At 43.1% G+C, this 11,667-nt stretch overlaps 1 protein-coding gene across 2 annotated transcripts in view; it reads left to right on the top strand.

Annotated features, from left to right (window-relative positions):
* Positions 1-578: 578 nt before the first annotated feature.
* The window catches only part of LOC140522127 (inner centromere protein-like), a 33,507-nt gene continuing 22,418 nt past the window's right edge, over positions 579-11,667 (top strand). Inside the window, exon 1 of one of the 2 annotated variants that reach the window (XR_011973218.1) lies at positions 579-1,522. The gene's annotated coding sequence lies outside the window, so the exon portion shown is untranslated. Of the gene's footprint in view, positions 1,523-3,197; positions 4,145-11,667 lie in introns of those variants that run through there. The other variant, XM_072637205.1, reaches the window with a different exon arrangement.

The raw sequence follows: 11,667 nt of genomic DNA, 5'->3' as shown, positions 1-11,667 counted from the left end.
CAAAGAAGCCTGGGAATCTCATAAATGTGAAGGCTTGGCTCAGAGGCAAACAAACCTCTCTGTATCTTTGAATAAATAAAAAGATCTTGCCAAGGCACAGGTCTGACCAAAACACTCTTCGCACCAAAAAATCTTCGGTGGCTGCTTCTTGTCTCCATTGAATGTGAGACCCTCCATATCCATGCTGGTCTAGTTTTCTAGCCATGTTTCACACCATTCCCCTTTACCTGCTCTGAATTTCTACCATGCTAGACTGTTGCCTGCAACCTGGTCATATTCAGCCTTAGCCTGACAACCTGTGTGGGGTGATATTACCTCTCCCTACCACCAACTCTCTTTCTCCTCCATTTTTTCTTAAAATCTTTATCTAAATTTCTCCTCTGCGCTTCCATGGATCCGCAACTATCTTGAGGACGAGTTCTCTAAAACAGCGTCTCTTTGGCTCATTTCCCTCACTCAGGAGTTTCTCTTGGGAAATTTCAGAATAGGGATCAAATAGAGCCAGTATCTAGACACTATCACGTGGTATCTCATTCTAGGGAAAGACCCCAATAGGAACAAATATGGAGATTCCCTGCCTTTGGGCTCCAACTACGGAATCAAGGGGAGAGGGCTAGGTCCTGAGGATTTATCCAGTGTCCCGTGTCTTTGGTGGAAGAGAGAGCAATGGCCTGAGGTCTGGACACTCAGAACCTTGTCCTCACCATCTGGAGACTGCTGAGATTCTGGGTAAAGAATTCTGAGCACTAAAGGAAGGATGGAAGGCAGAACACAGACCTGAACTGCAGAAGTACAGGTAGGTGCAGAGAGGCCGGATATCATAGTGAAAAAGAATACTTCCTTGGGAGTGAGTAGAGCTGAGTTCAAATATTGGCCTTGCAAATTTCTGGGCATGGGCAAGGGACAGAACCTTTGTAGGCTGCCTCATTTGTCAAATGATTGAAGGTGGGTGAATGAGGTGGATGTCACATGAGTGAGTGTGTCAGGTACTTCTGAGATGGGTCCCATTCATTCCTCTTTAGGACTTTGAAGCTGGACTTGCCTACTCACAGATTTCCAGAGGCTCACTTCTTTGGCCTTTGAAAATCCACAAGATTGCAGTCTCAAAGTCATCTCTTTCACCTCAATGACAAAATAAACAAACACCAAGACAGACAGAGAATGAAGGCCGTATTCATGGACCCACATGTCAACGTTAAAGAGAGAGAAGGTCCAAGGCCTCCCCCTGATGACATTATCTCTTAGTAGCTACTAACAAAAGAGAGAGAAGAGAAACACTGAGACAGAGAGAGACAGGGGGAGAAAGAGACAGAGATGGACCAAGGAAGAACTGCCAAGGAGAATGGTCAAGGCTCTGGTTTGGTAGCACCTTCTGAAGGAACCCCAAGTTCCTTAAGATGCCATCATCTACCATGTCCTTTGCAGAATGAAACCAGGAATAGAATGACTACACATGATCCCAAGTCTCTCCAAGCCACATTGATGACCCTTCATTGTGACTCTCCCCAGCCTCCTCTACCAGGTGAGTTACATGAGTGGAAATCTCGGAATGTGCCATTCCCAATTCTGCCTATTTTACCAAACCGAGGCTCAGAGAGTTTCAGTAAATGTATTATCATCCAGCTGCCTCCTAATCCATCTCCTTACCTCCAGTCTTTCCTTTTCTTTATCAAGTTACCAACTAAGATTTCCTAAAGCCGTTCTTCCACAAGCATTAGGAAGTACCTCTTACATACCAGTTGTTGAGATGAACACAGAGGCTGGAAGGGGGAACAAAACCAAACCAAGAAGCAACCCCTGCTCTCAAGGAGCTCATGGTGTAAGGAGGATTGCTGTCTGATTGATATTGGTAAATCACACATCTGACTGTGTCAGTGTTCAACTCCAAAACTTTGTGACTTTATTTTATCGAAGACAGAATACACATTTCTCTTTCTGGCATACAGCGTCCTTCACCATCATGATCTTTCCAACCTTTCTGACCTTTCCTGACTCATCTCACTTTGCTGCCCCTCACAGATGCTCCCTTCCAGCTGTTCCTTCTACAAGACATTCCATATCCTGCCTCCAGGCCTTTGTAGACAGGTAGTGTTGTGTGCTGAGAATGCTCTCTTCACCTGTGGTTCAGAGAATCCTCATATTCCTTCAAAGCAGAACTTAGATACCACCCCAGAGAGGATGTTATTCCCACACTGTTAGTGTGCTCTGTCTCCGTCTCTCTGTCTCTGTCTCTCTCCCCTCGCTCTATGTTTCTCTGTGTGTTTCTCTCTTTCTCTCTTTTCATGAAAGTAAAAATTTTGCATTAAAATGAAGATTATATTTAGCATTTATACCCTGATTGCCTCAGTTTCCTCCTCTGTAAAATGAGCTGGAAAAGAAAACGGCAAACCACACTAATATCTTTGCCAGGAAAACCCCAAACAGGGTCATGAAGAGTGCGATATGACTGAACAATTTCTTTGTATCTGTTGTTTCTGCCAAGTAGAATGTAAGTTCCTTGAGGGCAGGGGCTGATTTGTTTTTGTCTTCATATTCCCAGCACCTTGTGTAGGATCTGGCAAGTAACAGACAATAAGTCAATGCTTGTTGAGTTCATTGGCTGTGAGAGCAACTTCTTGGACCCTGAATCTAATGCTTCATCTGTGCCAGTCTCCAAGGGCTCCTTTTCCCCTTTCCCTCCCAGTCACCAAGGGTAAAATATAGATCAGAAACTGTATTCTCAGACTTCCTTGTTTCCCTAGGACTCAGTTTTCCCACCTGCCCTCGCCTCCCCACCTCCACACCACCGCCTGGGAGGTGCTAGATTCTTGGATCGATTTTGAATATGCCTGTGTGTGAATGCGTTTTTGTTGTCAGACAGAATGGAAGTTCCTCGAAGATGGATACTATTGCCTTTGTGTCTTTGAACAGCCAGCACAGTGCCTGGCATGTAATATAGGTTTAATAAGGGCTTGTTAATTGCTTTCTCGTGTTGACAATTCTCAAACCATTGGAAAGCATGTGAGGTCACACTGTAAATTTAGGAGTTGGGGATTCTTTACCTGAACGGTGGTGCAATGGGATTGAGTCCCTTAGTTGTGTTCCTACAGGCTCCATTTTGACAAAACAGGGGTGAAGATGCTACCCATGGCACAAGAAGTCAATAATAATAATAACAATAGTAGCTCGTGTTCAGACATTACCTTATGATTTAGAGAGCCCTTATCTCCTTGGAATCACACACAAATCCCATGAGGTGACCGCGAAAAGTATCATTATTTTGAAAGTGAGGCTCAGTGAGATCAAATGACACTCCATGGACAGATAGCTGCTGTTAGAATTGACATTCAAACCCAGATCTCCCCTGAATCCAAGGCTTGCCTTCTATCCATCATGCCATCTGGTCTCTCAATGGAATCTCCTAGTCACTGGCAATATGGATTTTGGTCTCCACCTTCCTGTGCCCCTTAAAGAAAGCCACCCAGGTTAGGATATTTCCATGATCCCTGTGGATGGAAGAATCAGTGAGAAATGTACCCAAAATGGTCAGCGAAATATCACATGCTGTCAAAGTCAGAGGAACTGGAGCAGGTGTTGATGTCTCCCAGAGTGGCTTTGTGAATGTCCCTTGTAAAGTGCTTAGAAGCTGCAGTCAGCTCTTCTTCTAACCCTAGGACTTCCCATCAGGTTTAGTTCTGTCTCCAAGCACCCAAACTCTGAAAAGGCGTCCAAGGCACCCAGTTTCCCACCACAACCACCAACTGGCAAGAAAGAGGAAGGACTGGATCTCACAGAGCTGGGGCTCCAGCTGCCAGGGCTCCATGCCCTGAGGATACGCCCTTCCCTGCCAGTGAGGAGATGCTAGGGAACATGGGAGAGGTTTCATGCCAGGTTGGAGGCCCTGGGGAGGGGTTTCATTGAGAGACGCCAGGAGAGGGTATGGGGACAGGGGTAGAAATGGAAGGTGTGCCAAGATTTGCCATGATATCACTTGACTGACTTTTGGGGAGGGAGTGGGCAGCCTTGAAGGACACAAAGATCCCTGTGAACTCTGCTAATCCCAAAGCACTCTGAGCCTCTTTAAACTCACGGGCCAACATCTCCACCAGGAGACCTTTCCTTGATGCTCTGCTGAGGATCACCCCAGCCATCTCCTGCTGTGAAAGTGAGTAATCTTGCACCAGCTGAGCTCTCCTTAGGAAGAGGGTCATGATTTACATCTACTTCCCCCAAGAAATAGGAGAACTAAAATAGGAAACATGAGGCTATCCGTTTATCATCCAACAAACAGCTCAAAGCTTAGGGCATTGGTGCATAAGTGAGAGAGAAAGCCATCAGGATGGCTGAGTTCATGTGTCATTTTCTTTAAAAGAATGATTGTTCATCTTCTCTTGCACATTTTAATTCCTACGTGTAGTACACAATTATTCTCTAAATGAATAATGCTTTGGGACATCCCCATTCATATTAGGAAAGGAACAGATGAAAACTTCAGCCCAAACCAACTTACACATCTACGTGGGATTTGTTAAAGAACATTATTGACATTCACCTGAGGGTTCAGGTTGGCTGGAGCCAGAGAATGAGGCAATTGTCTGTCTTCACTGGGCTGATTCATGAGGAGTGGGGAGGTGAAGTCTTCAAACGTTATTTGGCATTTTCCCCTTTCATTATTTGACTTGTATACCAGTCCTCCTCACTTTGCAGAGGCTCCACGGCAGTGATTGGTGGGGAAGTGAGGTGTCATCTGATCTCAGCGTTCCCAGATCTGTTATGCGATATGTTTAAAAACTGTAATCAATTGCGGGGGGGAGAGGGGAGCAGTTCTCAACTTTCCCGAGCCAGGATCCAGATTCGAAAGCTTGCTATAAAATGATTAATATTCATTCAGGACTTTTTGTCCACTGTTTCCTACATTCAAGTTCTTGTAGCTCTAAGATGGAGCAGCAGGCAATTACTAATATGTGTCAATATCAATTGCCCAGCAGCAATGTGAATTCATTCCCGTTCACTCTCTCACGCACAAAAGTCTTAAATAGTAAATATATCCTTATGGACAGGGTCAGAGGTACCAAAATTAGACCTGAAAGGGAAGAACTAACATTTGTATAACCCCTACTATGTGCCTTACAATGATCTAAGCACGTGATAAATATCTCATTTAATCCGCATAACAACCGTAGGAGGTAGATGCTATTATCTCTGCTCTACATTTAAGGAAACTGAGGCTCAGTCGCACTGATAGCAAGTGTCTGAGGCTAGAGTCCAGAAGGCCTGAATTCCAAGCTGGCCTCAGATCCTGACTAGCAACGTGACCTTGGACCAGTCACTTCACCTCTATTTGCTTCAGTTCCTCAGCTGTAAAATGGGCATCATAATAATGCCTAATTCTTAGGGTTATTGTGAGTATCAAACAAGATGAGATGGTATTTGTGAAGTGCTGACCAGAGAATCTGGCACGTAGTAGGCCGTTGGTAAGTGCACGTACTCTCACACCCACACATACAGAGAGAGAGAGAGAGAGAGAGAGAGAGAGAGAGAGAGAGAGAGAGAGAGAGAGAGAGAAGAATGCATCGTTGCTCCAGTAGCCTCTCCCTTCCCTACCTACGTGTTTTTATTGGGGAATCATGCCAAAGAGGAGCACAGCATCATGGCTAAGTAGAGGTCAATTTGGGACTTATCCAAAAGCAGACCCTCCCTATATGGTCGTTCTTTTTCTGTATTTCAGATAATGCCTCCTAAGGGCTTATCATCCAAATCCATTCATGTTGTGCAGAAGTAAGATGTTCATTTGAGGACTAAAAATAGTGTGTGTGCAAAAGTGTGTGATATTTCTGCATGAGTTTTAAAGGTTTTTTTCCCATTATCGTTAAGGAAGTCTTTTGAGTTCAACTCCAGATGCAAAAATACAGTCCTCAAAACAGTCTAATCTTCTCCTATACATAGAACCAACCTTTGGGTATTCAATGGGACTCTTCTATTTTAAAATGAAGTTTATATTTATGGGATTGCTTGGAGATCGCAGTGAGGTATTTTGGGAGACTGTGGTCAGGAATGAGAGTATTGACTCAAGGTTCAGAGGTGGAAAAAAGAGTCTGAGAAGGGAAATCATTTACCCATTTGTCACAGACTTAATAATGACTGTGTAAAGGCTAAAGCCTGTGCTCTTGATTTATTTACTCACTGATTTCTTCATTTATTTACTCACTGAAGATAAAGCCGTCTCCACCCTTAAGAAACTGTTGCTCTCTTGGTGTGAAAACAATTAAATTAAAAAATGATTTGGAAATTAAATAAAGAGTAAGCATCAGGGACAGTGCACTTGTACGAGAGTAGGCAAGATAGAATTCTCGTAGGAGGTGACACTGCCCACTTTCCTCCTTGACTTAACACAATGTTGTGTTCTGGTGGCAAGTTTAAAAAGAAAGGAAAAGGAAGAAAGGCAGGAAGATAAAAGCAGGAAGGCAGAAAGGCAGGGGGGCAGGGGGGCAAGGGGGAAGGAGGGAGGGAGGGAAGGAAGCGAGAATTAAACAAAGAAATAGACAAAGAAGTTTTGCTAAATTACAGTCACTAGGAATACAAAGGCAAAACAGCTGGACAATAAAGATGATCTATCTCACTGGGATATGAAACACTAAGTGCTCAGCAGGAAGGGGATTGGAGTTTAGGGAAAATGAATGAAAAACTTTTCAGACAGCAACTCGAAGGAAAGCAATGAAATCAGGCTTCAATATACTTTAGACTGGCCACAGAAAAGGTGGCCAGGAAAGCTTCATACCTCAGCATTCAGAACAGGAGAATATAGACTATGCAGAGCAGGAGAAGCTGGGAGAAGAGGTAAACTACTCAGATAAGCTGGTTATAGACCATTGAAAGCAGGGTGAAGGAGAAAATATGGAACAGGGATGTACATGCCCTATAAGGTTGAGAATAAGAATTTGTGCAATTTTTTCTGCGTTGATGTACTACATGTCTGACACTTCTGCCTTCAGGTTAGAAAATGATATGGTCAGATTGATATCATGCTGCAATTCTCAAAGTGTAGTCTGGAGACCCCCAAGTGTGCCCAAGGCTCTTTCAGTAGGTTGTTCTCTTCAAGATTACTTTCATAATAACACCAGGGCACTTTAATTTCTTTCCTCCATGTTCCTTATTAATTATTATTAACATTTATTTTTCAAATTTTGGCTTCCACATTCTCTCTCTCTCCCTTCCTCCATACTCACCCTCACTGAGGAGGCAAGCAGTTTGATATAGGTGATCCATGTGTACTCATGCAAAATATTTCCATAACCATCATGTTGGGAAAGGCTAACTGTATTTCCCTCCATCCTATTCCACTCACATTTATTCTCTTCCTTCCTTTGACCCTGTCCTTCCTCTACAGTGTTCCCTTCTGATTAACATTTCCTCCCATTTCCTCACTTCTATCATCCTCTCCTGTTATCCACGTCCACCCTACTGTCCTGTAAAGTAAGATAGATTTTCATACCCAACTGAGTGTGCCAATACCCAAATATTACCTCCCTAAGCTAAATCTGATGAGAGTAAGGGACACTCATTCCTTTTCACCTCCCCCTTCTTGCCCTCCATTGTAAGAGTTGTTTCTTTCCTCTTTTTGTGAGATAGTTTACCCCATTTTACCTCTACCTTTCTCCCTCTCCCAGTACATTCTTCTCTTACCCCTTAGTTTTATTTTGCAGATACGATACCTTCATATGCAACTCATTCATTGTCGGGTTTGTGTGTGAGTGTGTGTGCGAGTGTGTGAGTGTGTGTATGTGTATGGATGGATGGATTTACGGATGGATGTATATTTCATCCAGCTACCCTAATATTAAGAAAGGTCTCCTGAGTTACCAATAGCGTCTTTCCATGTGGGACTGTAAACAGTTGAACTTTTAATAAGCCCCTTATGATTTCTCTTTCCTGCTTACCTTTTCATGCTTCTCTTGATTCTTGTATTTGAAAGTGAAAGTTTCTCCTCACCTCTGGTCTTTTTATCAAGAATGTTTGAAAGTGCTCTATTTCGCCTAAATTGGATTGCATGCCATCTTTGGGAGGGAAGAGAGCAGAGAGGGGGAGAAAATTTAAAATTGATGGAAGTGAATGTTGAGAACTAAAAATAAATAAATAAAGTCCTCTATTTCATTGAAAGCTCATTTCCCCGCTGAAGTGTTATATTCAGTTTTGCGAGGTAGGTAATTCTTGATTTTTATCCTGGTTCCTTTGACCTCTGCAATATCGTATTCCAAGTCCTCCAATCTCTTTTAGTAGAAGCTACTAAATCTTGTCTTATCCTACATGTGTTTCCACAATTTTTGAAGTGTTTCTTTCTGGCTGCTTGCAATATTTTCTCCTCGATATGGGAACTCTGGAATTTGGTTGCAATATTCCTAGGACTTTTCCTTTGGGGATCTCAGGATGTGATTAGAAGACTCTTTCAATATCTATGCTCTCCTCTGATTCTAGAGTGTCAGGGTAATTATCCTTAATAATTTCTTACAACATGATGTCTAGGTTCCTTTTTGATCACGTCTTTCAGGTACTGCAACAATTTTAAAATGATCTGTCCTAAATCTAATTTCCAGGCTAGTTATTTTTCCAGTGACGTGTTTCACATTCTCTTCTATTTTCACATTCTTTTCTATTTGTTCATAATTTCTTGATCTCCCACAAAGTCATTAGCTTCGATCTACTCCGTTTTAATTTTGAAGGAATTATTTTCCTCAGTGAGCTTTTGGACTTCCTTTTCTATTTGGCAATTTCTGTTTCTTAATGCCTTTTCCTCGTTGGTATTTTCGACTTCTTTTGATATTTTGTTTAGTCTATTTGTTAAAGTGTTATATTCTTCATTATTTTTTGGGTCTCCTTTAGCAAGCTGTTGATTTGTTTTTCATTATTTTCTTGCATCACTCTCATTTCTTTTCCCTTTTCCATCTACTTCTCTTATTTGACTTGAAATATTCTTTGTGAGTTGTTCCACGTGCTGTGGCCAATTCATACTTTCCTTGGAGACTTTAGGTCTAGGAGGTTTGATTTTGTTCCCTTCTTCAGGTTGTATATTTTGATGTTTCTTGTTACCTAAGTGAGATTTCATATTCCGATTTTTCCCCATTATTTGCTTATTTTCCCAGCCACTTCCTTGACTTTGAGGCTCTTTGTTAAATTAGGTCTCTGCTTCCAGTGTGAAGGGTGTCCTGGCCCACACTTCAGGGGTGTTGTGCAGCTGTTTTCAGAGATATTTCTGGGCACCTGTAAATTTTCAGTTCTTCCAAGCTTTGATGATCCAAGAAAAGATGTTCATTCCTCTCCTGGTCTGTGCTTTGATCTGTGAACCATCCCAAACATTCTTTTCTGCCCTGGAACTGTGACGAGGACTTCCTCTCCATTATTGCCACAAACACCACCAGAGCAGTGCTCCTCCTTACTCCAGGGCCACCACCCAGCACTGCAACCCAGATCTTCTTTGCTGAAACCAGGTAATGGGACTTCATAATCCCTAAGTTCCCTTCTCAATGGAAAGGCATGACTCTGAGGGTCCAAGATTTCACCTCTTTGGTTTGAATGGAGTAGAACTGTGAACCTTAGGATTTTAAGAGGAAAATTGGTCACAGATATTGTACCAGTCACCACGTGCAAGGGAGGGCAGGCAAGACTCAGATGCTAACAAGCTCCAAGGACAGAGGCTGGGGCAGGGGAGCAGCATCAGGGAGTCTGAAAACCCATGCGCAGGCCTTGGAATCCAGAAGAGTGGCATGAAAGTGTCAGAATGATGCTAAGTCTCTATGGCTCAAGGAGCCATTGACTTTTCCCAAGTCGTGCAAGCTACTGAATAAATTGGTTTCAGGCTAGAGAAGGTACAGCAGAATCACTGTAATTCAACATCAAATCCATCCTATTTGATAGTGCTTGCAGATTTCCAACACACTTTTCACACTCACAGGAGCCCTCTAAAGGAGGAAGTACCAATATTCGTGTTTCTTTCTTACAGATTGACTGACTGAGGTTCAGAGAGGCTTCTTGCCAGTGTGATAAGTCTGCAGTGAAGAGTGTTTTAGAGTAGATTCAAAACCACTTTTCCTGCCTCTGAGTGCAGAACGTGTCCCTCAACATCAGGGAACAAAGAATGTGTTTCTTTGTTTCACTTCCAGGTACAAATGGCAGAATGTGAATCATGACCTGGCTTATAGATCCTTTTCTCGTGTTATCTCCAACCTTGAATTCTTTGTAGTGAAATTTGATAAACCACAGAGAACCATGAAAGTTAACACTATGAAATCAGGGACAGGGGAATCCAGTCTGTCCTTGCACTTCACTCTTTCATTCCTTGGCTCCCTTATCCTTTTGGGTTCCAAATCTATAAAGCAGGTAAGATAATCGAGGCAGTAAGATGTAATGGAAAGTTTACTGGCTCTCAGGTCCAGAGCATGGGTTCAATTTTCCCCCCTGACTTGCAGATCGATTTGACCTTACCAATCTTTGAGGCTCTGTGTACTTCCAATTACTTATGTTAGATGTTGAGGATTGGATTGGACATTCTCTAGGTTCTCTTCCAGTTCTTGAATCTACTTTCCTCAGAGAATTATGGAAGCTAGAACCATTTGTTGTTCCTATATACGCAACAGAGGATGCTACCTGAGTCAGGATCTTGTGAAATCCTTCTGGGAATCCCATTAGAGAAAAGAAACATCCAGAAAGTCAGTGATGTATGCAGTTGGGGACAAATTAGTGGTGCTCTGATAGAAAAGTGACGAGCATTTTTCCGGAACTGGGATTAAGCTTCACTGCCCGTTGGATGGTGATTCAGATGACTCTAAGGACATTTTGTAAATATACATGGTTAAATGGCAGAACTCTCCAGTTAGCAGAGGAGAAGCTGGGACTTCGTTTGGTGTTGTGCAGCCTCTTCTACCTTGAAGTAGCATACGGGTAATTGCCTCAAACCCCCATTGCCAGGAACTACCTGGCCTCCAACGTCCAAGAAAGAGACGTTTGCAGAACTGATACCATAAGAAGTCATTTGGATGTAAGCTGACTTCAACCTGGGTTTCATGTCTGGAGGAGACACAGTCTCATGAGCAAGTCCCGTGAAGTAAAGATGGGGAGGTTGCCATCTAGCCTGAACACTTTGAGGAAACTGAGAGTCTCAGGAATTACTTCACTAAGAGAAGTCAGGAGTCTTGTTGGAGAGAGGTGGAAGGGGTGTGTGTGTGCTCCAGGCTTTATCATAACATCACATGACTCACTCCTAGGGGAGGTCTGGGCAGCCTTGCAGGGCACACATATCCCTGTGCTCTCTGGAAGTTCCAAAGCACTCCCAGCCTCCTGAAGCCCAGTACCTTAGAACCTTATTTTCTTATGATGAGACCTTTCCTTGTCGTTTTGCTGCTTGCTAGCTTGGTGATTTACTACTGTGAAGGTGAGTCACCTTGCCCTGCCTGATCCCTCCCTGCGAGGGTTGCATTCCCCACTCATCTGGCCCTGACAGCAGGGAACCTATTGGGTCATTCATTTTAGGTCTCAGGGTATTCATGCTCTGGATCACTCTACTTCAAGGAACTCAAAGTATAAGGTATGGAGAATCCATGAGAGGTCCTGTAGTCCATTTCCCTGCCTCTCCAGGCTGAATTAACAAAAAAATGAGTTGCCATATTCTCTCCAGTTTCTTCAGCCTTTGCTGTCTGT

The sequence above is a fragment of the Notamacropus eugenii genome, chromosome 2 (assembly GCF_028372415.1).
Source record: "Notamacropus eugenii isolate mMacEug1 chromosome 2, mMacEug1.pri_v2, whole genome shotgun sequence".
Classification (NCBI taxonomy): domain Eukaryota; kingdom Metazoa; phylum Chordata; class Mammalia; order Diprotodontia; family Macropodidae; genus Notamacropus; species Notamacropus eugenii.
Note: the sequence above shows the minus strand (reverse complement) of the source record. Positions and strands in the feature narration are given on the sequence as shown.